At 42.8% G+C, this 25,787-nt stretch overlaps 1 protein-coding gene across 2 annotated transcripts in view; it reads right to left on the reverse strand.

Moving 5' to 3' along the window:
• Window positions 1-25,787, reverse strand: part of DUSP10 (dual specificity phosphatase 10) — a 52,995-nt gene that overhangs the window by 20,127 nt on the left and 7,081 nt on the right. The gene's annotated exons all lie outside the window — the stretch shown is intronic.

Below are 25,787 nucleotides of genomic sequence, written 5' to 3' on the forward strand. Positions count from 1 at the left end.
ACTTATGAGAACTGTGTCTTAAGGAAATCATCGGACCAAAGATAGCCAGCAAGCTGCATAAAGATGTTCGCTAGAGCAGTTTTCTAGAAAGGTCAAAAACATTTTTTTAAAAGGGAAAAGTTGACATGTGCACCCAACGGAATATTATGTAGCCATTAAAAGTTGTGAAAGGAATATGAAAAGTGTTTCTGTTTAATATTAAATGAAAAAAGCCAGTTTAAAAACATTCACCTTGGGCTTCCCTGGTGGTGCAGTGGTTGAGAATCTGCCTGCCAATGCAGGGGACACGGGTTCGAGCCCTGGTCTGGGAAGATCCCACATGCCGTGGAGCAACTAGGCCCGTGAGCCACAACTACTGAGCCTGCGCGTCTGGAGCCTGTGCTCCTCAACAAGAGAGGCCGCGACAGTGAGAGGCCCGCGCACCGCGATGAAGAGTGGCCCCCACTCGCCGCAACTAGAGAAAGCCCACGCACAGAAGCGAAGACCCAACACAGCCAAAAATAGATAAATAAATAAAAAGTGTAAAAACATTCACTTTACATGTGATCAAAAGTTGAAAAACCATGCAAAAAAGAACACTTAAGTCAGGAAATTTATAGATCATAGTTTATTGTTTAAACTTTTCCTTGAATATTTGTCAGATACGTTTGTGGATAAGCCCAAAGGATTATCACAGAGGTCAAATTCTACAATATACATGTAAGGGCTATGAAATCAGAGTTGACATTATTAACTACCAAATGAGCTCTAATTCTTACCAACTAGATACACTCTGGCCTTCCCTTTGAACAGAGGGGGAAGTTGGAGATCTCCTAGAAGCTGAAAGCCACCAGAAGCCAACATTTACCCACCGCACCCTCCCCCAGATAGATGCCTTACTTCCGTCTTGATAGTTTCAAGAGATAAGGGAGGAAACATAACAGGTGAACAGGATATGGTTGTGTTGAAATAAATACAGGAAGTCTATCTGTCTACCAGTTTCTGAACCTATGTCCTTCTCCGTTTCAACTTTCATCTTTGGCAACCACAGCAGGAAGCTCCAGGCTGTAACCCACACCAAGTCTCAGGGCTGTTCACAGCCAATGCACACTAGTCGTATAAACTGGGGAAGTCATATTTTCATTAGGATCCGTCATGACTCAAAGATCATTCGAAGGGGGTAATATCATGACCACCTGTGAGTATCAAAACTTATCTTCGCTTTTGGAAAAGAAAAACAACAGCTATAAATTCATTTTAATTGATTTCTAGAATTAACGTCTGCCCTTACATCTTATTATTCTGCTATGAAACAATGATTAAAATAAAAAGTTTGTCTGGACTCAAAGAGATCATTTTTCAAGTAGATAGAAGAAATGGAAACCACCAGAAAAAACTTCATTAGTGAATGAATACCTAAACAAAAATTTGAAATCGCCCGCTGTCACCATCACAAGCACCACGAAAGAGACTAAAGAGTTATTTTAAAATCTGCTCAGCTTTGGCTCCATAAAGTCCAAGTAAACAGTTCCACACTGGTTCTGTAATGGGAACCTAATTCACTTTTTGTTTTTTAAAGAAAAAGACAGTTGTTACACTTTTCCATATAAGATGAGAGGACAGAACAACAAAACAGACTCAAAAGAAGTCTTTAATAGGGTGGATTGGGGGGGGGGGGAACTTCTCTCTGTTCTTATTTAGTGTACTCAAGCTGTAATTTGTCTTAAAAGCAGCTAGTCTAAAAAAAAAAATGCATGCCAGAAAACCACACACACAGAAAAAAGCAGCATACAGCTTTTTAAAATTCTGTCTCTACACCTCCTTTCCCAATGACATCAGCTGGAGGCTCCCCACCTGCCCAGTTGCCATAGCAGTTACACAAAGACATACAATGACATCAGTTGGCATGATATCAGCTCTTTGAGTGCAAACAATACAAGAAGAACTACTTTGTTTAAGGCCTTTGGTGCAACTGTGTTCTGGGGAGCCAATGATGTAATGCTAACAGGTGGCATGGGCCTTCCATTTGCCTAATGGGGGGAAAAAACCCATGGGGGAGGGGAGGGGAGGGGAAGGGATTGGAGACAGACAGACACAAAATACTCCGAGAATCCCAGGGGGTGCCCACGTGCAAAATTATGTGTCTATTGTATGTTTAAGCCATGTGGGAACTCTGTTCATCGAATCTTTGGAGGCGGAGTGGATAGAAAAGGAAATATTCTAATTCACACGTATTAACTAGACGAGGAAACCCTCATTGAGGGATATGAACAAACAGTCTGTTCAGTTGCCAGTCTGCTGACCAGTGTCGGCATCAGTTCTCATTAAGGGTTGTGCACAGCTAGATACTGCAGTTAAAGAACTCTCTCTGGGGATGGCGCTGTTCTCATTAAGGGTTGGGCACAGCTAGATACTGCAGTTAAAGAACTCTCTCTGGGGATGGCGCTTACAGCAAAATGAACCGGTAGACTCTCACAGTGGTGGTTTTGAGAGAGATGTCTGTAGGGAGGATTGTTTTCTTCCCTTAGAGGCTTGGAATTGGAAGCCAGGGAGGGGTGAAGGGAAGATGAGGGCTAATATGGTTCTCCCTTCCAACTACTTTCCCTCCACCCTACCCCATCACGTATCATAGAAGCCGAACGGACTGATCACTTAATGAGGAGTTTTGATTATTTCATATTTGTTATTACTACGTAGGAACATTACAAGCTGATAACTAACAATTGAAGCGGAAGCAGTGTAGCATGGTGGTTAAGAGAGGGGTTAGAGGCAGGCAGACCCAGGTTGCAACTGTGATTCTATCCCATGAGAGTTTGTAAGACCTGGTATAAATCCCTTTTCCTCATTAAGCCTCAGTTTACTGATCTGTAAAGTGGACTTACTATCACCTACCCATAGAGTTGTGGTACAGGAAGCCTATGTAAACATATAATCAGGCGTTTGATAAATAACATCTTATTACCCCAATGTCATCACTGTTATTGCCCTCACCTCCAGCTGATCTGCTGACTCTGAAGTTCGTGAGAACCCTGAATGCAGTACGAGTGATTCTGAGGCCAGGCTGCTCAGGCCTGAATCCCAACACTGCCAAATACTGGCTCTGAGACCCTGCACAAGGTCCTTACCTCTTGGCTTCTCCGTTTCCCCACATATACAACAGGAACACCTACCTCACACTACAGTCTTGAGGATTAAACTGATTTATAAAAATAAAGTACTTTGAAATGATATCTAGCACATATTAAGCACTTTTTTTCATTACTGTGGAAAACTACCATTTTAAAGATCTAAAAAGAATTCTAAGACAAATACCATATGATATCACCTATATGTGGAATCTAAACTATGACACAAATGAACCTATCTAGAAAACAGAAACGGACATAGAGAACAGACTTGTGGTTGCCAAGGGGAAGGGGGTTGGGGGAGGGATGGAGTGGGAGGTTGGCATTAGCAGATGTAAGCGATTATATACAGAATGGATAAACAACAAGGTCCTACTGTATCACACTGGGAACTATATTCAGTATCCTGTGATAAACCATAATGGAAAAGAATATAAAAAAGAATGTATGTATATATATGTATAACTGAATCACTTTGCTGTACATCAGTAATTAACACAACATATCTCAAAAAAAAAAAAAAAAAACAATTCAAAAGAAGGCAGAAAAGGAGGGAAAAATAAGGTACAAATTGAAGGAATAAAAGAGCTTCGAGATATGAGGTTATCATCCAGAAAAAATAAATTCTGCTTAATAATGTAAAGACTCTCAATGATAATAGGCTAACGTTTCCAGAGTTTTTATTTGTAAAAGGTTATTGAAAAAGAACTAGGAACCAAGGTATCTGAAGCAGTTTTAAAGTTTAAATAATACACTTTTATCATAAAGAAAGCAACAGCTCCCTATCCTTCTTAAACAAATACATCTGATTTCAGTTTTTCTTTCTCCTAGCTTTCCCAATAAAGCCTGTATGTCTTTGGATTCCTGGGTTTGCCAGAGGAGAATTGAGTGTTTTCAATAAAATCACTCTTCTCTCCTCCCTCCCCTCCTCTCCCCCGTGTCCCCAAGTCCCCACCAGGCTGAGTGATCTCTGTAGACACACAACTGCCCCAGTTATCAGTGCAAATATTTCCCAGGCATGAGCAACAGGGCTGGGGGCAAATATTTCAGACCTGATCTCAAAACCAGGTTCTCTGCCAAAATGAGTATCATCAGCATGTGGATGCTGAATGGCAACAACAAAGAACACCCAGCACCCCTACAAAATATGTAGAAATGCATCTGGTGAGTCTCCTCCAACGGGAGGTCAGGGAGGTGACAGTCCCACTGGAGCAACGGATTCTAGCTGTAGTGGGAAACCTCTCTTTGTAGATGTATTTCACCTCCTGTAGCTGTGTTGGCTATTGCAGCCCTAGAAGCACAAGAGCCCTCTGTAATGTGATTCAGAAGCAGTGCTCTGGGTGGCAAATGAAAGAAACCCCATCCAAACGCAGAATCTATAAGCAAGAGATTTTCATCATCCAAAGGTGGCCAGCACTTTGGCACACCAGCTTTTTGGCTTCATGCTAAGTTGAAAAGTGAGCATTTTTTCAGAAATCTAGGGAAAACTCTCACTGAAGGTCAGCAAATGACATTAACACCCAAAGAAAAGTGGAAGGGAACTCAAGTTGGACTTTTCTAGAAGCTTGCTGCGAGCATATTCATTGCCCCTTTTTGTTGTTTAGAGTTTCTTATTGGGTGATTAGTTTTTTAAAGTAAAATGGTACTTGATGATAGTGGTTAAGAATGTAGACTCTGGAGACAGACTGCTTGAGTTGAGAATCTTGGCTTCCATCACTAACTAGCTGTGTTACCTTGGTAAGTTAGTTAACATCTCTGCACCTCAATCTCCACACCTATAACGTGGAGTTAACAGTAGTATTAATCTCACAGGGCCCTTAATATGGATAAAATGCTGCATGAGTTAGATATTATCACTATAAATGGGAAAGATATTGGTATAAAAGGGGTCCTGATGGATACTATTTCGTGGGCCCTCCATGGAAACTGGAGTCCATCTAAGCAGACTCCCAAGATTCTATTCTCACAAGGATCCTTGTGGAAGAAACAAAGCCTGAATAAATTGGAGCTGACGTCAGGCTTCCAGAGTCCCAAAGATGGGGGCGGTCAGAGTTGTTTCATACTTTTCAGGGAAGAAAATCATCCATCTTAACAGGAGAAATATTAGAGATACAAACTAGAACCACGAAGATTACTTCTAACTCTTGTTTTCTATGAAATTGTCTTCATAGGTCACTGACACGACTAGGGATTTTAAAGTAGGAAGGATTTCAAGTTTAATACCAGATGGTATCACCTAAACTGTCCTATGATCATGTCCCCAGGGAACATGTATTCTTTCCTAAGGGGAATGAAGGGAGGCTGTATCAAAGAGGGAGAATGAGTCAAAAGTGCTGTGTCACCAGGTGTAAGGTAAGAAAAAAAGGGATAAAGAAACAACTTTGTTACCAGGGGAAGAGAGAGACTTAGGAGGCTGAGTCCAACCTCAGCCTGTGTTGCTGGTGGGGACCGTGGGTTAGAGAGGGGTATCCCTATGATCCCTAAAATCACATCATTTTATTGCTTACATGTGAAAAGTCCAATGTGTGAAAAAACATAGACAAGGAGTTACCATAAAGCTTAAAACTCTTTAAAAAAAAATTAGGATCTTGAATTCCATTGAGCACATTTTGATTATCTGGGCAAATATTGTTAAGTGTTCCAGGAAGATATATCTGCTCATATGTTAGTCCCTTGCCTCATGGATTTTTTTTTTTTACTGTCTGTTCTCTCTTAGGAGATACAAGTTCTCTACAGATACACTTTAAAAGCCAACTACAGAAGGCAGTTTATTATATATAAGGCAGCAGGGAAAGAGTGCAGGAATAACCTTATTTAAATCCCTTTGTACACAGGACTTCGCTATATGCCACAGGAAGATAGGTGATTTGTTGATATGTTTGATACCAATAGCTGTAGGGAAGATATCAATCTCTTGGTCATGGATGGGTGATCAATCTATTTTTGGAAATAATTTATAAAAATTAAAAGATAAGTTAAAGGACCTCTCTGGTGTCTGTTTGACCTAGTGACAAACCATAGGTAGAAATTACTTCAAGAATGCCCCTCCCCAAACTGTCCTTCCAAAATAGACTAAAGATTAGTCCTGTCCTTATACTTAATAGTAATCTAACAAAGTTGTATTTAGTGATGTTTTGAGAGAGAAAAAAAGAAAATTCCTAAAAGGTTTATACCAGAATATTCTCAAATTTTGAGTTAATAATACAGAAAAAGAAGTTGAGGAAGGAATGAATTGGGAGTTTGGGATTAGCCTATGCAAACTATTATACAAACAGTAAATAAACAACAAGGTCCTACTGTATAGCACAGGGAACTATATTCAATATCCCGTGATAAACTATAATGGAAAAGAATACGAAAAAGAATGTATATATATGTATAACTGAATCACTTTGCTGTACAGCAGAAATTAACAAAACATTGTAAATCAACTACACTTCAATAAAATCAATTTAAAAAAACAAAGTTGCCTGCGGTACACAGAAGTCCCCTCACTACAGAATTGGTGGAGAAAAGGGCTGGGGATTAAATTTCAGCCTGCTGAAGTAGCTCTCAATTGCACACAAAAAAGGCAGATTCTTGTTACTACCCTTGAAGGGGGGGTGCACTTGTGTCACCCCCTTCTTAACATTCCTACTTTAAGGCTTTAATGGGTAACCAGTGTTTAGGATACCACCAGTTTAATTTGTGTGTATTTGAATAACACAGGCAGATTGTTTGAGAGGATACTTCGCAAGTATGTAAATACAGCCTGTTTCTTTAAATCTGTTACCTCATTTATTTACATTAGAACAGAAAGCACAGCCAGAAGGAACAGCTGATGACAGTCATGTAATTTTCCACAAAGACAACAATTAAATAGCTTTGTGTTCTTTTAATGAGCAGATGACTTCTCTGAGAGCAGGCTTCAAACTTAAGACTGCAGAGTTCCCACAGCCAGGAAGGAACACCTCAGGTTCGGCAGAAGTCACTGTGACTTTAAGGAAAAGCACCCTCTGGGCCCCTGTCCTCTAGAGCCAGCCGGCCTGTGTTTGCTCCTCTTCCTCCCTCCCTCCCGGCCTCCCCCTCCCTCTCTCAAAAACACTTCGGGAAGAAAACCAGAGGGAGATTCTACCTGGAATATATTTGACTTGATGCTTAAATGTCCAATGAATCCACAGAATATTTTTAAACCTATTTTTAAAGAGTTGATGGTGTGGGTGGGAAAAGTGGTCAAGCCTCACCCCCTGCCCTCCCACACACGCTGTGAGCCCCCCTTGGTGCACAAAACCCCATCTTTACACCCACCCTCCCCATTCTGTCTCTAAAAGGTTTCAGGAGGCACCACCTGGAAAGCAGGGGGTGGGCATAAATGACTTCTCCAAGTTGCTCCCTCAGCCTGAGGGGCTGAAGAAGCCTTTCACACTCCCTTAGGCTGAGGCTGGACTGGTCAGAGTGGACATTTCTGGGGGTCCAGCTGCCCCCTTCCTCCTCCCAGTCTGCTTTGTGGAGCCTCATATTCACGGGGACTTCATCGGCCCCAAGACTGAGCTTCACTCCCACTCACAAAAATGCCACTTAAAGAGAGCAAATTTAATAGTTTTTTCTTTTCAAGACAGGACTTTGGGATTCAGTCAAGGGAATGGTTTTCCACTAAGAAGTGTGCCTATCAAATCACTGGCTGGGTATATATGGAGGGAAAAGAGGGGCTGATAGAAAGACGGCCAAGTTCGAGCCTCAGGTTCCTGAAAACCTGCAAGTTCAGATTTCCTTCTGGTCCCTCCACGTCTAACCTTTACCTATGTCAGCCCACGCCAACCAGCTCCCAGGGAGAAAGGCACATCCTAAACACGTAGCTCAGGTCTCTGGGTTTTCTTAACAGACACACCAGTTATAGGAACACAAGCTTCACTTTTAAAATCTCTTTTATCAGAGAGCAAGCCCGCCCAGACATTTTGAGACTCGAGTGACAGGCTGAAGATGTCCCTTCCCTCTCCTCTCTCCCTCTCTCCCCACCAGTCAGGGTCCAATGGGATGAGATGGATGATCAACATACAAACACACAAATAAAAAGGTAATGATTAACGATGATAAGGGCCATGAGGTGCCCTCCAGCTCCTGGGTGCTGTGAGAGGGTAGTGATTAGATCAGGGTTTAGGGCAGGCCTCTCTGGGGATGAGAAGGGATTGACTAGTTTGGAAAAGGGGTGGAGGGGAGGGGGTCCAGGAGAACAGTGGAAGCAGAGAATCACACTAGGGGCAAAGGCAGGACACTCGTGAGGCCTGTGATGACTCAAAGGGACAGAATGCGGTGAAGCAGCATGAGGGGGAGGGAGTGACCAGAGGAGGGCAAAGGAGTCTACAGAGGGCCTCTTAGGGCCATTAAGCAGTTGGGATTTTATTCTAAGTTCAGTGGGAAGCTCCTGAATGTTCAGAAGTCCATAATACATGATCAATATGAGTTTGAAAGGAAAAGAGAAAGTGAGAGCCAGAAAAAAGTTAATCTAGCAGATGGTGCAATTTACCTATATTCCAAAAGCTGGGCAAAATCCATACCCTTTCTTTCTCAGAATACATGTTTTGTACCTGCTATGGATTGAATTGTGTCTCCCCCACCCAAATTCACATGCTGAAGCCCTAACCCCTAACGTGATGGCATTTGGAGATGGGGCCTTTGAGAGATAATTAGGTTTCGATGAGGTCATGAGGGTGGGGTCCTCTTAATGGAGGTTAGTGCCCTTATAAGAAGAGACATCAGAGAGCTTGCTCTCTCTCTCTCTGTCTCTCTCTCTGTGTCCATCTCTCTCTCTCTCTCCCATTGAGGACACAGCAAGAAGGTACCCATCTGCAAGCCAGGAAGACCTCACCAGAACCTGACCATCCTAGCATCCTGATCTTGAACTTCCAGCCTCCAGAACTGTGAGAAAATAAATGTCTGTTGTTGAAGCCACCCAGTCTATGGCATTTGGTCATGGCAGCCCAAGCAGACTAACACAGTACTACTTTTAACTCCCAGTATAAATATATTTCTTAAAAAGATAAATTATAATTCTTACTTTTGAAGAACCACACCCAAAGCTGTGGACTGCCTGAGAACCTGGTCCCTGGGAGCCAACCCAAGTGGGTACCATATCTCAAAGTCAAGCCAGAAGTCATCCAAGGTCAAGATAGGGATGCTGCCTAAGGGACAGCATGCTCATAAGAAGCAAGCCCATGGAAGCTTCCAGAACCTTCGTTCCACAAGCCAGCTGCAAGCAGAGGAGCCCACTTCTTCCCAAAGACACATGCCTCCTCATTAGTTATACTCTCCGGGTTGAAAAACAGTTTAGCTGGAGACCTTCTGTGTATTTGGGAGGCCACTCGATACCATGTTAGGGCTTCACCTCCTCTGTTCGCTAAATAGCTCAATACTGGTTAATCCATCAAGATGGATTAAGGGAAGGGAAAAAAATCCATGAGATCATACTGGAAGGTTAGAGAGGGAAGAATGTTAACAGGAGGAGAGAGCTATAAAACACAAAGCCATATTTTCCCCAAGAGCTCAAGCAGATAGTCCCCATTATTGTTTAATTCTCTGAAGAGAGGGAAAACATTCTTTGCTTTGCAGTGCGGGAGTTTAAGTAATGAAGCATTGCTAAACAAACAAACAGAAGAAAGCCCAGTAAAGCTATTCATTAAACAAGCCCACTGTACAAAAGGAAAACTGTTGCTTAACAATCCACCTCCCCTGAGGACCAACATTTATCTTAGACCCCAGATTAAACACATTACAACTTCACAGCAAAAGTATGTTTCCCAGTGGGATTTAAGTAGAGTCCAATTAAATAAATCTCTAGAAATATCAAGAACAAGCCTCAAGAGAGAGCATATTTCTACTGTGAAACATTCCCATTGGAAATTACATTCGTAAAAGGTCATCTACAAACGTCTATGACAAGAGGAGGGGAAGCAAGGCAGGAAGCAAGGCAAGGTCACACAAGTGAAGCCCGGGTGGGTTCCATCCCTACAATCGCGTATGGAAGTGCCTAGTCAAAAATGGCGTGTGCATCTCCACTCGCTGTGAATGAAACCCCCATGTCCAAACAAACAGCTTTTATGACCATGTGTTTTCATATGATCTGGAGGTCAAAGGGCTGTGGCGTAGGGAATTCAGGAAGTGGTAGGGGAAAGGATCAAGTGTCAACATCAAACTGTGAGTTGTTTTACTGAACCAGTGTTTTCAGTTCACAAAAGGCATAGCAACAACTTCCTCAAGTCACTGAGCTGAATTCTATATTTGGCAAGAATACTAAGCAAGTCTGAGCATTAAGGATAAACTGCCAGAAGGAGCAGGCGTGAGCTTTCCCAGCTCAGGGATTCACCCAGACAGCTGTGCCCAATGGTCCAACCCCTGCATGAGGGCTGAGCTGGGAAAGGTCAGCCTAAAGCCAGGTGAGGCTTCTGTGTGCTGAGAGATACACCAGTTTGCATCAGGTCAAAAGCTAGCGTGTCCCCATGTAGTGGACCACCTTCTGGGATGAAGGGGAAGATAAAACAACCAGGAGGCCAGTACCTCTCTGAGAAGGTGCGCTGGGATTATATACTGTCAACGTAGACTTAAGGCTAAGTGGAAGGCCAGCCAAGTAATGGTCGGTTCAACCTGGGACATGTGAAACGGAGAGGTGACCTGGTATGCACCCCACATCTGGCACCGTCTGACTTCCCAGCCACATCCCTTGAAGCCATGACTAACATTGCTCAGGGGGACAGAAGTCCTGACAGCAAGGACTTGGAACACAGCCCTTCTTTCCACGCTGAAGTTATACTGGGTGCTAGCGACCCCTCTTGCCACTTCTAGAAAATCAGAGGTTTGGATCGTCTTTAAGTTTCTCCCAGTTCCAACATTCTATAACTTCAGCACGGTGTGGATAAACTGGACATTAATGAACAATGGCAAGAATGAGAGCAGCTATCGTAGGGTATGTGAGGCCTGGATGACCTGCCTCCCACCTCAGGGCCTTTGCACCTGCTGTTCCCTCTTCCTGGAACTCCCTTTTCCTAGGTCCTCAAGTAGGTGATTCAGACCTCAGATCAAACGGGATCGCCTCATAAAGGTCTTCCCTTTATCTACCCTCCCATAGATCTCTATCATTATATCATGAAGTTTTAAAGTTTTGTGGTCTTCACTGATCACTTATCTGAAATCATTTGTTAATTTCTTCGCTTGTTTATTGCTATTATTAAAATGTGGAGCCCAAGAAAGCCGAGCTGTTGTCTGTCTTGGACAAAATACAGCACCACTGCCCTGTGGCTCAGGTGGCCTCCACACTTTTCCAGCAGTATGATCTCAGCAAAGCTCCTTGCCTTCTTGCACCCAAGGTTCCTCATTTGCAAAATACGGCTAATAATAGTACCAACAGGCAACAATAAGAGTCATCGCAAGGATTTAATGAGCTAATACTGGCAGCTATTAATAGAAATTGTAAGGATTCACTACTGTTTAGACCTACAGCTGTACCTGATTTGTATAGTAAGCCTCATTAAATGTTTCTAGATTAAATGAGCTTTGGAACGAGAAGAGAAAGGGCCAGTTCATCGTAAACCATGTATTATGTGTTGCTCAGCAAAATGCCAGGAATTTGGAAGATTAAAAATTTTTTTAAATAATATATAGTTTCTGAAGATAGATCAAATGGGAGAAAGAAGGAGAGATGAAGCAACAATAGAGGAAAGTTAGCAAAAGGCCTGGTAGAAGACACATTTTAGGAATCCCTGAATATCCTGTGATAAACCATAATGGAAAAGAATATGAAAAGGAATATACGTATATGTATAACTGAATCGTTTTCCTGTACAGCAGAAATTAACACATGGTGAATCAACTCTATTTGAATAAAATAAATTAAAAAAAAATAGAACACCTGAAATGATGCCATCCCGCTGTGACTTGTGTAGGACAGGTGCAGGGCCAGCCAGGTGAGTTTAGCATGAGGACACAGAAATCCTGTCACTCCCAAGGCTGGGGAGGAGGGCCGGAAAGGCTCATGGAGAAGAGGCAGCCTGCGGGACTGACAAACAGCCGTGCCCGAGGATGGCTGGGGTGTAAGACAATTCACACCTGGTGGGCTTTTAACCTCTTGTCCCCTCTCCATGCCTCCTCCTTGGACATTCTATATAAGCGATGAATGGATGGAAAGAGCCATGAACAAGAAAAGGAGACTTAGTAGGGAGAAATCAGTCTGCGAGATGTCAGGGAACAGTGGGAGGGACCCCCAGTCCATTTCCACATGCATTTATTAAGCATTAAATGTGGGCTGGGGTGACAGCACTGAGAGTACAAAATGCAAGATCTGGTTGGGCCCCCTCCCAGCTAGCTGGTTGACCCACTGAGACAAGGTGAGCGGTAACAGATAGATGATTCACACAGTGTGAATTCACCACCCCCAGGTCCATTTCTTCTGCCTCCTGTTGAAGGGACACAAGGCCGGTTCTAAAATCAGGAATTCTGGGTTCCTCCTATCCCTCCCTCTAACCCTGCACCTTCGGGCAGGTTACTTAACTTGAAGTCCATTTTAAAACACAATTGCATCTTAAGAGCTTTTTCTTCAGATGCAGGAGTTTCCCCCTTCTCTAAAAAAGACAGTTACAGCCCTTGCTCTCCCACAGGGGTAACATTATGGGTGTTCTTGAAAGACAGACAAGGGGCATCAGAGCCTCTGGTCCTCCGGAAGGTGAGATGCTCAGAGACACAGCGTGAGAAGAGAATGCCCAGTTTTCTGTCCCTCTTTGGTTGGTTCTGATAAACCCATTCTATCCTTCTTAGAAACTGACATTTACCTCCCACAGGTACTGAGAGTGGCAGTTACCTAAGAGGTAACTGAGCCCAACCTTAAAGCCGAACAGTTCTGGAGAGCGAGAAATGGAATATTGCCTGCCATATCAGTAAACAAAGGATGTCACAGTCGTCAGTGATTGCAGCCCTCCAACATGAGCCGGTGAGCCCTGAGGGAACTCAGGATGTGAAAACACAGGATCCTGGCCCCAGATAGCTGAGGTGCCTATGAAAGGAATGATTTCAGTGAGCCCAGACTCTTGCACCTTCCCATACATAGAAAGGCGCTAAATTCCTTAACCTGGGATAGCTGGTTTTCCTTAACTTACAATAATCTTTTGACGTTTGGACTACCGGCCCTTTGTTGCAAAACTTCTACATAACCTGGCTCCCCCACCTATGCCCACACACACTTCCTAGGAGCAGTTCTCTCGGGGTTACTTGAGATACTGCCTCCCGGGCTCGAAGTCCTAAAAATTCCCACCGAATAAAACATAACTCTCCACTTTTAGGTTGTCAATAATTTTTTAGTGGAAAAGAGCAAGCCTGGCACGATGGCAGTATGCAAAGTGCCCAGAGCTGGCCCAAGTAGGTAGAAATCAAGTCATCTTGGGCATTTCAAAAGACCTCTTTTCCAACTCTAGAACGCTTTTTGTTTTATCCCTGGTTTTCATTGGTAAAGGAATCTCCCTTTGCAATAACTACACCGCTTAAGTTTGTCTTTTCTTAGAAATGTGCCTTCCCGGGCAGCCCCAAGATGCCCTCGTAGGAGTCCACTTTCTAGGAGCTGGTGACCTAAGAGGGCCTGGCAGGAAAAGAGCCAGGCCGAGCAGGAACGGAAGGGTAATGGCTACTGGACCACAGGGAAGACAGAGTGTCTGTTTTAAGTGGGAAGGAGAAAAACCAAAAAAGAAAAACACATGGGATTATGGTTTAAAAATCCAAACAAAAGCCCCCAAAGGAAAGAAAACAGTTGCTCTGAACACAGTGTTTAGCAGATGTAACAGGACATGTACGACAAAAGTGCGATTCTAGACATTGCAAACTACTTAAAAAAACAACCAGTCCTTACCCGTATTATCACCCTACAACAGTTTCCTATAAGGAACTTAATCCCAACACCAATATTTAAGAATCTCTGGTATCAAAGCAGTATGTAACATATGTATGTCATCACCTCTCATGTGGTGTCGTCTGGGAGATGAAGAAGCAGAGAGGACCCCAAGAGTTGCAGGCTGGAAGGTTCTGGGCGTGGTGGTGTCAGAGGCTACCCTGTCTCCGGGCTAAGCCTAGTGGGCAAAAGCAGTTGCTGGAAGACTGAGTCACTTTACAAGTCTAGAGCATAACTGGCCATCGTCACGCAGGATGTGGGGTTAGAGAAACAAGCAAGATAAGCTACATACAGTACTTTGCTTTCCCAAACACTGTGCCCCTAAAACAAACCTCTCGATGGAAGGCAGTCTATTCGTGCAAAACTGCAGTGCAACTCTGACACTCTGCGGTGTGCGGGCTTCTCATTGCAGTGGCTTCTTTTGTTGCGGAGCACGGGCTCTAGGCGCATGGGCTTCAGTAGTTGCGGCACGTGGACTTCAGTAGTTGTGGCTCGTGGCCCAGGCTCAGTAGTTGTGGTGCATGGGCTTAGTTGTTCCGCAGCATGTGGGATCTTCCCGGACCAGGGCTCGAACCCGTGTCCCCTGCATTGGCAGGCAGATTCTTAACCACTGTGCCACTAAGGAAGTCCTGGTGTTGAGTTTTTATTGCAGCTTCATTACGTAGATATGATTGATTGAACCACTGGTCACGTGACTGAACTCAATCTCCAGCTCCCTTTTCTTCCTAGGAGGAGCTCAGACTAATACAAAGCCCCCACCCTCTAATCACATTGTCGGTCTTTCTGATGACCTAACCCTGTTCTAAATCATCCCACAGTAGCATAAGCTCAGGTGTAACTAGAGGTTACCTCCCAGGAACCACCAAGGGCAAAAGCCAGACAAATTCTGCATCACACAACAGTTCTGTCCTGGGGGAGAACATCGGCTCTGCAGTGAGACTGGTCTGAGTTTGACTTTCTGCTGTGTGACTTTGGGAATTTACTTAACCTCTCTGAGCCTCAGTTTCCTCATCTAAAAAGTAGAGATAATAATACTGTTATTAGTATATAGAGATCAGCACCATTCAAGAGAAGTATGATGCCAGTTACGACGTAACAAATCTTTTTCTCATAGCTGCACTTTAAAAAGGAAAAAGAGGGCTTCCCTGGTGGCGCAGTGGTTGAGACTCTGCCTGCCGATGCAGGGGACACGGGTTCGAGCCCTGGTTTGGGAGGATCCCACATGCCGCGGAGCGACTGGGCCCGTGAGCCACAATTACTGAGCCTGCGCGTCTGGAGCCTGTGCTCCGCAACAAGAGGGGCCGCGGTAGTGGGAGGCCCGCGCACCGCGATGAGGAGTGGCCCCCGCTCGCCGCAACTAGAGGAAGCCCTCGCATGGAAACGAAGACCCAACACAGCCATAAATAAATAAATAAATATTTTAAAAAAAAGAAAAAAAAAAAGAAAAAGAAACTGGTAGAATTAACATTACTTATATATTTTACTTAGCTCAACCTGTCTAGCATAGCATCATTCCAATATGTAATCAATAGTAAAACAATTATCAATGCAATATCTTACGTTCTTTTTGTACAAAGTCTTTGAAATCCAGTATGTATCTTACACATATAGCACACCTCAGTTTGGACTCGTCTCATTTCAAGCCCCATGTTGACTCACGGCTACTATATTGGGTAGCGGCTGCAGATAGAGGTGACTACTGTTATCTTCATTAAATGAGTTAATGCTCAGTGCCCATTTTACAAATGTTCCCTATAATGTGTGTGCGAGCACATGCGCACACACGTGTAGAGGCAGTGACCAAGGCCTAAACTCTAAGGTGTTCTAAGCCGTGTGTCAGGCAGCTGCCACAGAACATCAAATAGCCATTCTCTTCTCCGGAAAAGAAACACTTCAACTTGGAGGAGAGACGCTCTTGGATGAATTATCCACAGTGTGCTCTTTTATTCGCAAACTCCATCTCCCCAACGCACATCTTGATACTGGCAAAATCAAGTAACCATGGACAATAGTTTTCAATGGGAAAAGAAGCCCTGAAAGCAGCCGGGGGCGGGGGGGGGGGGGAGTCTCAAGGAACTCTGAATGGCTGGGGAGTGGGGAGCAAGAAGAACTGCAGGGCGGAGCTTTGACTCATGAAGTCACTGAGTAGACCCTCTGCTCCCCCTCAGGCCACCTTCCAGCGTCACCGCCCAGACACCAGCAAGTGTACCTGCCCATCACCCAACTCGTCACTTCCTGGAAAATGCTCCACATTGTAAATCCAGAAGAACATCATGAGCAGGAGATTGATTTCAAGGTAATTCTTTAGGTAGCTTTGTAGCATCTGATTCTCAGGACCCAAAACATAATCAAAGTGTTTTTTTTTTTCTTTTAAAGATGCAGATATTAATAGGCAAGCTCTGTCTCTTCGAATAGTGGTGCCCCACCTTCAGCTTCTCCCAACCTTTATAACCAAGAGCTGCCCATCACCCTGCCATTCATCTAATTCAGTCAATTCTCAACGGAGCGAGGGTGAAGGTTCCAAGCCACCCTTAAGGTAGGAATGAAGAGATTCACCTAATAAGGGCAGACAAATGCATTTTTACATAATATGCAAGATTAATTATAATAAACTCAACCCAATTCACATACTTCATCAAGAAAGACAAGCTAATTATCTGTCAGAGAATTAGCTCCTATTTAAAGGGCATTTTACCTTAATTTGGCAAAAAGAACTAATGGGAATAGTCTCTCCATCCTGATGTATTCTTTTGACTGCTTAAGCACTCAGAAGACTTCAGCACTGCACTAAAACCCCAGGGTTCAAAAAAAGGGGGGAAAGGGGTAGGGGCACAAACACCTATTAACACCTCACAAAATCTAACTCTCTCTGTTGTTATTCACAAGGATGTCCCTTTCAAAGCATCTTATCAACAGCATCAAACTGGGAGTGGCTCAGATTTATGAAACAAGGAGGTGGCAATGGCCCTGCCAGATCGTTCACTTCCACAATAGCTTCTGGAGGCCCCAATAGTGGAGGCCCCAAACTTCCTCACTCTGCCCACCAATGCAGAAGCCAGAGATTTACAGCACACGCCTCAGGGAATGTGTGTTGCACACACAATCGGAATTTGTGCAAAGATCTGTGATGAAAGATAAAGACTTTCGTACAAACCAATAACTTTAATAGGGAGTTGGAGCTTGTTTTCTGAAGGGAAAAGCAGGAATGAAAAAATGAAGGGGGATTAGGGGGGGTGGAAATAAACCCCAGGTGGCTGGCCCCGAGCTTCCATTCCTCAGAGGAAAAGTAGAGAAGCTCCCAAACAAGGGATTCCCTCCAGAGGTTTCTCTTACAATATCAAAAACTTGGAAACAATCTTAACTTCATGAATAGGCAAACGTGGTAAGCAAAATGTGATACATCCCATAAAATAAGACACGTTATAACATTCAAAGAGAACCTATGATGACTAAACAGGAAGCAAAAGTACTTGCAATATAAAGTGAAAATGAATTTCAGTTTCTGTATGAAAAACTCTGCAAAATATGCACAAATATGGGTAAAGAATGCAGAGAATATGTAAAAGTGAAACTAAGCCAGTCAAGGAGATTAGTATGTCATCTAATTTTTCTTTCTAAAATTTTCTTAATAGTCCAACAATGGGTATATAATTGAGTCTTTGCTAAGACTTAATTTTATAAGATTTCCTTACATAGAAATAGTATTATTTTCCAGTATGGTGTTGATTCAGAAAAAAGTCCTGATGTAGTTATCTATCCACCCCACTAGAAACACCGGGTTTTTCCAAACCTTTAAACAAAAAATAATCTACCAAGCATCAAAGAGTTATTTCTACTTAACATTGCACCAGTGGCGATGTCAATTCATTTGACTGTATTTATTACTCATTTATCCCTTGGAGATAAATATATGGTGATGAATTTTTATGGCAGATATATGACATAATTATGGTACATTTGTAATATATGTTAGCTATTATGTGTCTGGCATTGTATACGAATTATCTAATTTAATCCTCAATCCCATGAGAAAATTGTCATTACCCTCCCTATTTTATGGATAGGAAAACTGAGGCACACCAAACTTATTTCGCTCAACTTCATGCTATTAATAAGTGATGAAGTTAGGATTCAAACTCAGCAGTCTGGTTCTAGAATCTGTGCTGTTAATTTACTATATTCCCTCTGCTAGAAAAGATACAAATTTCTAATAGGAAAGCTGAATACAAATGCAAACCGGCAGACCGATTCATTGAGAAGTCACTTAATCACCTCATTACAAAGGGGAAGGGAAAGAAAACATGAAGCAACCTGGCCAAACACTTGGACCCACAAGATCTGCTTATTTAATAACAACTCAAATTCAAACCAAAGGATTATACTCCCACTGGGATTTAAAGGATAATTACTGTACAGAGAGTTAGGAAACATGGATTCTATGCCAGTTCTGCTACCAGCTACTTATGTGCTCTTGGGTAAGTAATCAGTTTCCATATCTGTAAAATGGGACAGCTGAAACAAATGCTCAATAATTCTGCCTGAATGAATGCTGCTTCAAGCACAGGGTTCCCAGGGGTCCATCCTGCTATCCTTCAAGGGTGTTAATCATGCTTTCTCTACGGTCTGTCCCTGCCACACTCCCAGATTACCTGAGCTGTATTTGGAGGCTTAGACTATAGAGAGGAAGAAGAAAGATAAGGAGAGGAAAGCAGAAGAGGAAAGCAACAGTTAGTAAATAGTTTGATAACATTCTTTTTCACTTATCCCGGAGAATTCACTTTCCCAAAGGTAATGATAACCAGCTAGAAATTCTTTCTTCACACACTTGAGGGGGAAAAGAAACCCCATAGTTAATATATTACCCACACTAATAGAATGGATAATGACTATAAAACATAAGCAATCAAATACCATTGGATCTTAGAGTCTTTGGGATGTAGTCATACATACCCATCAAGCATTCCTTCTTATTCACTAAATATAATTTCATACCTGTCTTCCTTCCCACTTATCTACTTCCCACTCTAGAAAGGAAGTATATTAATATGGGCGAAAGAAGGAAGCATCATTCTCATATCCACAGGCTACTAGGAGAAAGCATTCTAAAGTTCTCCACATTGAAAATACAAGGAGCAGAAACCTCAGGGCACTATGCCCGGTCGCTACCAGGCACCAGCTGAGTGACCTTGACAAGTGCCTGCACCTCTCTGAGTCTCAGTCACTCATATGTAGACTGGAACGTTATCATGAGACATAATGCTCTGAGCACAGAGTCTGCTAAGACAGCAAACATTTCATAAATGCTAGAAATAATCGTTGCGGGTTTCAAACATTTGTTTCATTGATTGGTTGCTCTAGTTGAAAGTCTCTGCCATGACCAAAGTTTGAAGTTTCCAAAAGCCGTGATATAATTCAGGGTGAGGTCATTGGAAAGCCAGCTCTTCCTTGAGGACACAGTCAGCCACTCTTAGCACTGGAACTTTCAGTTGAGGACATACAAGAAAATGGGCAGGGGGGGAAGTATCGTAACCAAGGACACTTCATAGATGAAGCGCAAAGTGACCCTAAGGAATGAGATATACGGTGCACTTGTAAATAAACATGTGGCCAGCCTGGAAAGAACTTGGTCTTTGAGATCCTTAGAACAGGGTTTTAATACTTGTTCTGCAACTCACTGGTTAATAATCTGGGGGGAGAAATATTGAATCTCCTCCTCCGATTCCTCTTCTGTAAAACTGGGAATCTAAAACCTCTCTCAAGGAGTTGTGCTGAGAGCTAAGGAAGACATGTATGTGACAGCCCAATGCCCAGCACATAGAAAGCAGTCAATCGCTTTTATTTTTTTTTTCCCCCAAACTATCTGGAAAATAATTTTCTAATTTTGAGGATGATAGGTTGGTCAGACCCAGAGTAGTTATATGTGATTAAATGGTGTTCCACGGTCAGAGTAAAATATCACTTCATGAGAACCATCAGAGCATTCTTATAAATCTTATCATAAAAATATGCTATTTAATAAGACTAGAAATACAAGACCCAAGAAAATGTCCTCTATCCCTTCAAGGAAGCTCCCCTCAGAAGTCTGTCTCATCTTATTATTTTAAGAGGGACGCAGACACGCTGTAGTAACTAATGACAGTAATTCACAGTCTTGAAAACTGGAACCCGGGACTCCAGTGTAGGAGCAGGAAGATCCTGTCTCTGACTCTGAGAGGACCCTCTGCCCTCACACCGTTCTGTTCCCTCTATATCCCTGTTCCTCCTTCCTCTCCTCCCAATCTGTTTTCTCTTCCCACTTGCCAGTGGCAACAGCTGGTGATATTTAGCCCAGGAGTAGTGGACCCCGGGGCCATGATGCAAAGAATGTGGGATTCTTTCTCCCATAGAATAAGCAGCAAGTAGTAAAGCACTGGACAGTAAGGTTCTGCCACACAGTGGTGACAACCTCCTTACCCAGGGACACAAAATAAAATCACTTGAGCTCACATCATAACGGGAGAAGCTTACGCTCCTCAAAGGGAGGACAGTCTGACACTGCCCCCTGAATCAGGCAGCTTCATCTATTTGCTTGATTGAGAATTGGGCAACAGATGCCTGACGGGGGTCCACCGGGTGGGAAGACAAAGAAAACCAAACCCTCTGTCCAAGCACTCGGGAAGAGTTTAGCTTTGTTTTGCTTTCCATGAAATTCCAGTCTTAGGGGGGCAAAACACACGATGAGTAGGCCCTCACCACAAATAAAACATCAAGGCGAGACGGATAATGTGATGAATCTGCAAACCTTTTCTTCCTGATAGTGATCTTGCCCTTTGCCAGAGGCAGAGCACGGGGTAATAGCCTTTATCCTATATGAAAATACCAGGCTGTACGGCTCATTTCTTTATCCAAAAGCATAGGCTCAAGTTACCTTTTCCTTTAAGTTCCATAAAATATGGGTTTTGTTGGGGGGGTATATATATATATATATATTACCCCCCAACTTTTAAGTAATAATAGATGATGCAGACAATAGGCTGAGCAAAAAAGGATGCTAAGACCTTCCTCTTAGCTTATGGATGAAAACATCTCGAGTAAAAGACTTCATAATTAGAAAGGACACTACATCAACATGAATATAAAATGTATATTTTGAAATGTTCTACAGTGAAATTCAGGCTGTGGTTCATACTTATTCTTTTCTCTTCCCTCCCATTTTTCTGAATTAGTAAGGTTATATGATATTAATATAGAGTATATAGTACACGGATACATAGCCACAGAAAATTTGCCCAAGAGGAACCCACATGGTTTAGGGGAAATAGCACAGGCTTCAGAATGACAGACACTTGTGTTTTCATTCCAGCCCTTTCCCTTAGAGTGGTTTTTAATTGTACTCGCAAACTCTTTTTTTTTCCCTAAGGGAGCCAAAACCTTGTCTTTGAAATACCATTTACAGTATTTGTTTGCTTAGCATGTCCTCTTTTCATAGAGAGCATGCAGGAAAAAATAAACACAGGGCTTGTCCCTATCAGCAGCATGTCCCAAATTAGTGAGGTTCAAATTACAAAGTTCCACTCCAATGCACAGAGGCGGCCTGTCAGCCCTGAGCTTCTTGAGGCAGAGAGAGAATGTATGTTTCCTTTTCCATTAAAAAACTGACAAATAAAAAGAAAAAAAAATTCTTTTCGGATCAAGACTTCAGAAAGAAATTCTGTTGGCCCACAAAGATGTGCTTAGAAAAGGCCAGACTCTATCTTGAAAGGGAAAAAGAAAGGAGAAAAAAGCCAAAGGCCACACAAACATGTACTTCCCAGGAGAATGATATTTCCTAAAGATAAACTGCTCCCTAAACAAGATTGTGTAGCAATAGAAGATGAAGAATCCGAACAGGTACATGATTTTCAAGGTGGAAAGGATGTGGAATACTAGCCTGGTCCATATATGCTCTCATTCTGATATTTGGAGTATCAGAGTTATGATGGCAGATACCTCAGCCTGAAGACCAGTGTCTAGCACATAGAAGGCATTCAGTAATATTTGTTGAAAAAAATGAATGAATCTCCTGTACCCACAAGGCTGTACATCCGTGGAACCCAACTGACCCAAAAGTCCCTAGAAACCTGAAACACTTGGGTACGGGGGCGCATTTTGATAAATGTTTTCCAGCTCTTCCTGAAACCATTAAATTCCCTAGAAGATGGGATTAACATCATTAACATTTGTCCTATATTTCTATGATCCAGGTAAATATCAGGACCATGAGTCTGCTGGTTTCAAAAGACTTAGGTCCTTATACTTCTGGACTGAAATCTCAAAATTCAAGAAAAAAGTTATCAGTACTCAAAATGATTGATTAAATATATTATCTTACTTTATATTTGTATGCTATACAATAGATACTGTTATCATTAGATAATAATACACACACACGCACACACACACAATCAACATATCAACCTGGCAAGACCTATTTTTTGCACTAAGGCTCTGAAATTAATCATGCATGTGACACTGGATGAGCAATAGACCTCTCTAGGCCCCAATTCTGTAACTGCATAATGAGAAGACTGGACGAGATGGATGGTTCCCAAAGTTCGCTGCATGTTAGAACCACTTGGGAGCTTTTAAAAGTCTTGATGTTCCAGCTGGACCCCAGACCAATTTAATGAGAATCTCTGGAAGTGGGAACTGAGCATCCCAGGTTTTAAATTGCCCCAGGTGATTCCAAGGAACAGCCTTCAGTGAAGACTCTTGGACTAGGTGACCTCTAAGGCCCCTTCCTATTCTAAAACCTGAGGTACTTGAGTTCAGAAGAGGGGACATGACCTCTCCTGGGATTAGAATTTCTGCCCCTTGTGTGTCGTGTACTTTTATCTACCTACTAGAATTAAATTGCCTAGGGACGGGACTTCCCTGGTGGTCCAGTGGTTAAGACTTCACCTTCCAGTGCAGGGGGTGCAGGTTCAACATCTGGTTGGGGAGCTAAGATCCCACATGCCTTGTGGCCAAAAAACCAAAACATAAAACAGAAGCAACACTGTGACAAATTCAATAAAGACTTTAAAAGTGGTCCACATCAAAAAAAAAAAAAATCTTTAAAAAACTGATTTAAAAAAACAATTGCCTAGGGACTACAACACATTTCCATGCCCATACTCCTCCCCAGCAACGCTGAGCCAGGGAGTCTGGTTGCCGATAACACTGGGATGAAGGAAGCAGGGGCGGCTCCTGGTCAGAGGCGCACGCCAGCTCCTGAGAACACAGGCACCACCAGGCTGTATGGTAGAGAACGTTTCTGCTCCTGTGATTTTGCCAAATCTCCCTTCCTCTACCCTGCTTTTTCTCATCTAAAAGCATTATCTACCACTGCTAGGAGAGGAGTTTCTTGAACTTGTCCTTGAGGGGCCAGATGGTTAACTTAACTGATCTGAATGGTTGAGGACAAGTGGTTCCTACTTAACATGCGCCCTAGTGCTGTGCTCAGAACAAGGGCCCATTCCCCTCCCGCCCACCCCCCCCCCAGTCTTATGGAAGAGGTTCTGAAAGGCCATGGGGGGTAGGGGAGCAGAGCCCAGGGACCTGATCTACTGAGAGCGATCTACGTGCCAGACACTCTATTTACATTGTCTGAGTTCATCCTTGATGTTGGAATTATCCCTGTTGTACAGTGAAGAGAAACGGGCTCGGAGGGGTAACCTGAGTTGCCTAAGGACACCCCTAGCTGGTCAGCAGAAAAGCCTCGGTTGGAGCTCAGGTGTAAGCGAGCTAAACGCCACTCTGCTGAACACACAGTGAACAGGGAACAGCTTTTCACTTTCAATTAGGAAGCAGAATAGTACATCCAAAAGCTTAGAGAGGGTATAGGTAAATGTGAACCAGTTCAGGGGAGGGTTCAAGACTCGCTTAAAGACATGAGAGGGTCTTTCAGTGAATTTCCTCCTTTTCCCTCCACCGTCCATCTCATCACAACTCAAAGCTTCGAGAACTTCTCAAGATGAAGCACATTGCCCCTCCTTCCACCTCCCCTTTTATAGTCAGACTACAATCCTTACTCCAAAAATAAATCAGCCTGATGAGAGGCCAGAAAAAGCAAAGCTTAATAGTTTTATACTTTCATTATTTAGTTATGGGACATTCGTTGGACAGGTTTATCATCACGTTTTTACAAACTCCCCTACAAATAAATAATTCTAGGATATGCCCAAATTACTCTGGCCTCCTGACCCAACATGTCTTTGTAATTACTTGGCACTCCAACTATATGCTACTTAAATTAGGTAACAGTCACCAAGTTATTTTTAAGCCCTAGCAACACACACACACACACACACACACACACTGCTATACCTAGCTTGTTATCTGCACTCCTTTGGAAGAGGAGCCAAAATTGCACTTTTACTGATACCATCATTTCTGTTCGACCAACAGTAATAATATGAAGCTACGTGTCCTAAGTGTTCACCCTGTATGAGGAACTGTTCAGGACACTTTGTACCCATTAATTCATTTAATATCTAAACTACCACCATGAGACAGCTACTGTTATATCCTTTTTGGTAAATGAGGAAAGCAAGGAAGTAAGCGAAGTAGCCATCAGTCAAGGGCACGGAGCTAGTAAGGGGCGAGCCAAGACCAGAGCCCAGACACGCTGGATACCCAGTCCTGCCTGAATCTCCCCACCATTCGCTGTAAGGCTAATATTCAGCATGTTTGGATGTTCAACAGAAGCTCAGAATAACAAACTTGTGGATATATATTATGCCCTTATTTCACCTGTTTAAAAAAAAAAAAAAAAAAAATCCTCCTAACATCCCTGACAGACACGAGGAAGACTTTTGTTCCCCTCACAAAACAAAGCAGGAAAGAGAAAGAATATTTCCCCAGGGTCTCTGACTTCTGAGCACAGACCTTCACTTTGTTATCAGACTCAGCACTGCCTACAAGTGTTTACTTCAGAGCCCTTTTTGACTATGGGAAAATGCGCCATCTATGTTGTTCATCTCAGGAGTTTCGAAGGAAAGTTTTCTAGCGTAAGAAACTAACTCTCTCTGTCATCGAATCTTCCCTACGCATCAGTCTCCTGAACTGATGCTCTCTCTTCCCCCTCCCTCCCCCCCAGTAAATGTCTCTGATACTGAGGCAGGCCTGTTGGAGGATGAAGCAATCAGTCACTCTTTTGTTTTGTGACAGCACAGAGCAAGTACAGGCACGGGCCCTGACAGACCCTCGTGGAAGGGGAGCATGATAGACCCCCAAGGAGGTGCCTGGAAACCTCCCACTCTGAGGGTGGGACGCTTCTCCAGAGACCTGATAGCCAGTTAGTCAGAGTGGAATTTCAAGCTTGAAAGTCTCTCAACAACGGGCACATGACACCAGTGTTTAGGAGTGAAAATGTTGTCCATACTATACTATACAATATTCCCAGCCTTCTTAATTTGAAAACATTAAGTTTCAACATGAAACATATTGAAATACATTTCAAATATTGTCTATACTCTAAAATCTTTCAACAACCAAGAAAAGAAGAGACAGCAAATAGGGAAAGTGTTAATAATTGTTTAATCTGGGTACTAGGTATATGGGTGCCCATGATACTCTTTTCTATGTTTCTCTATATTTGAAATACTTCATAATAAAAATGTTAAAGGCATAGACTGTCTTTAAAGAGGAGGTGATAGTAGACTATCCTTTCCTACTTAGGTAAATGACAAATTATTTCCCTGAACACAGCCTTGCTAAAAAGAAAGGGAGCCTTATAAACATCAGAGCAAAGATGGTAGCTCTCATTATGAAAAATCCAGAAC

Source organism: Balaenoptera borealis, assembly GCF_965194805.1.
Source record: "Balaenoptera borealis genome assembly, chromosome: 1".
Classification (NCBI taxonomy): Eukaryota; Metazoa; Chordata; class Mammalia; order Artiodactyla; family Balaenopteridae; genus Balaenoptera; species Balaenoptera borealis.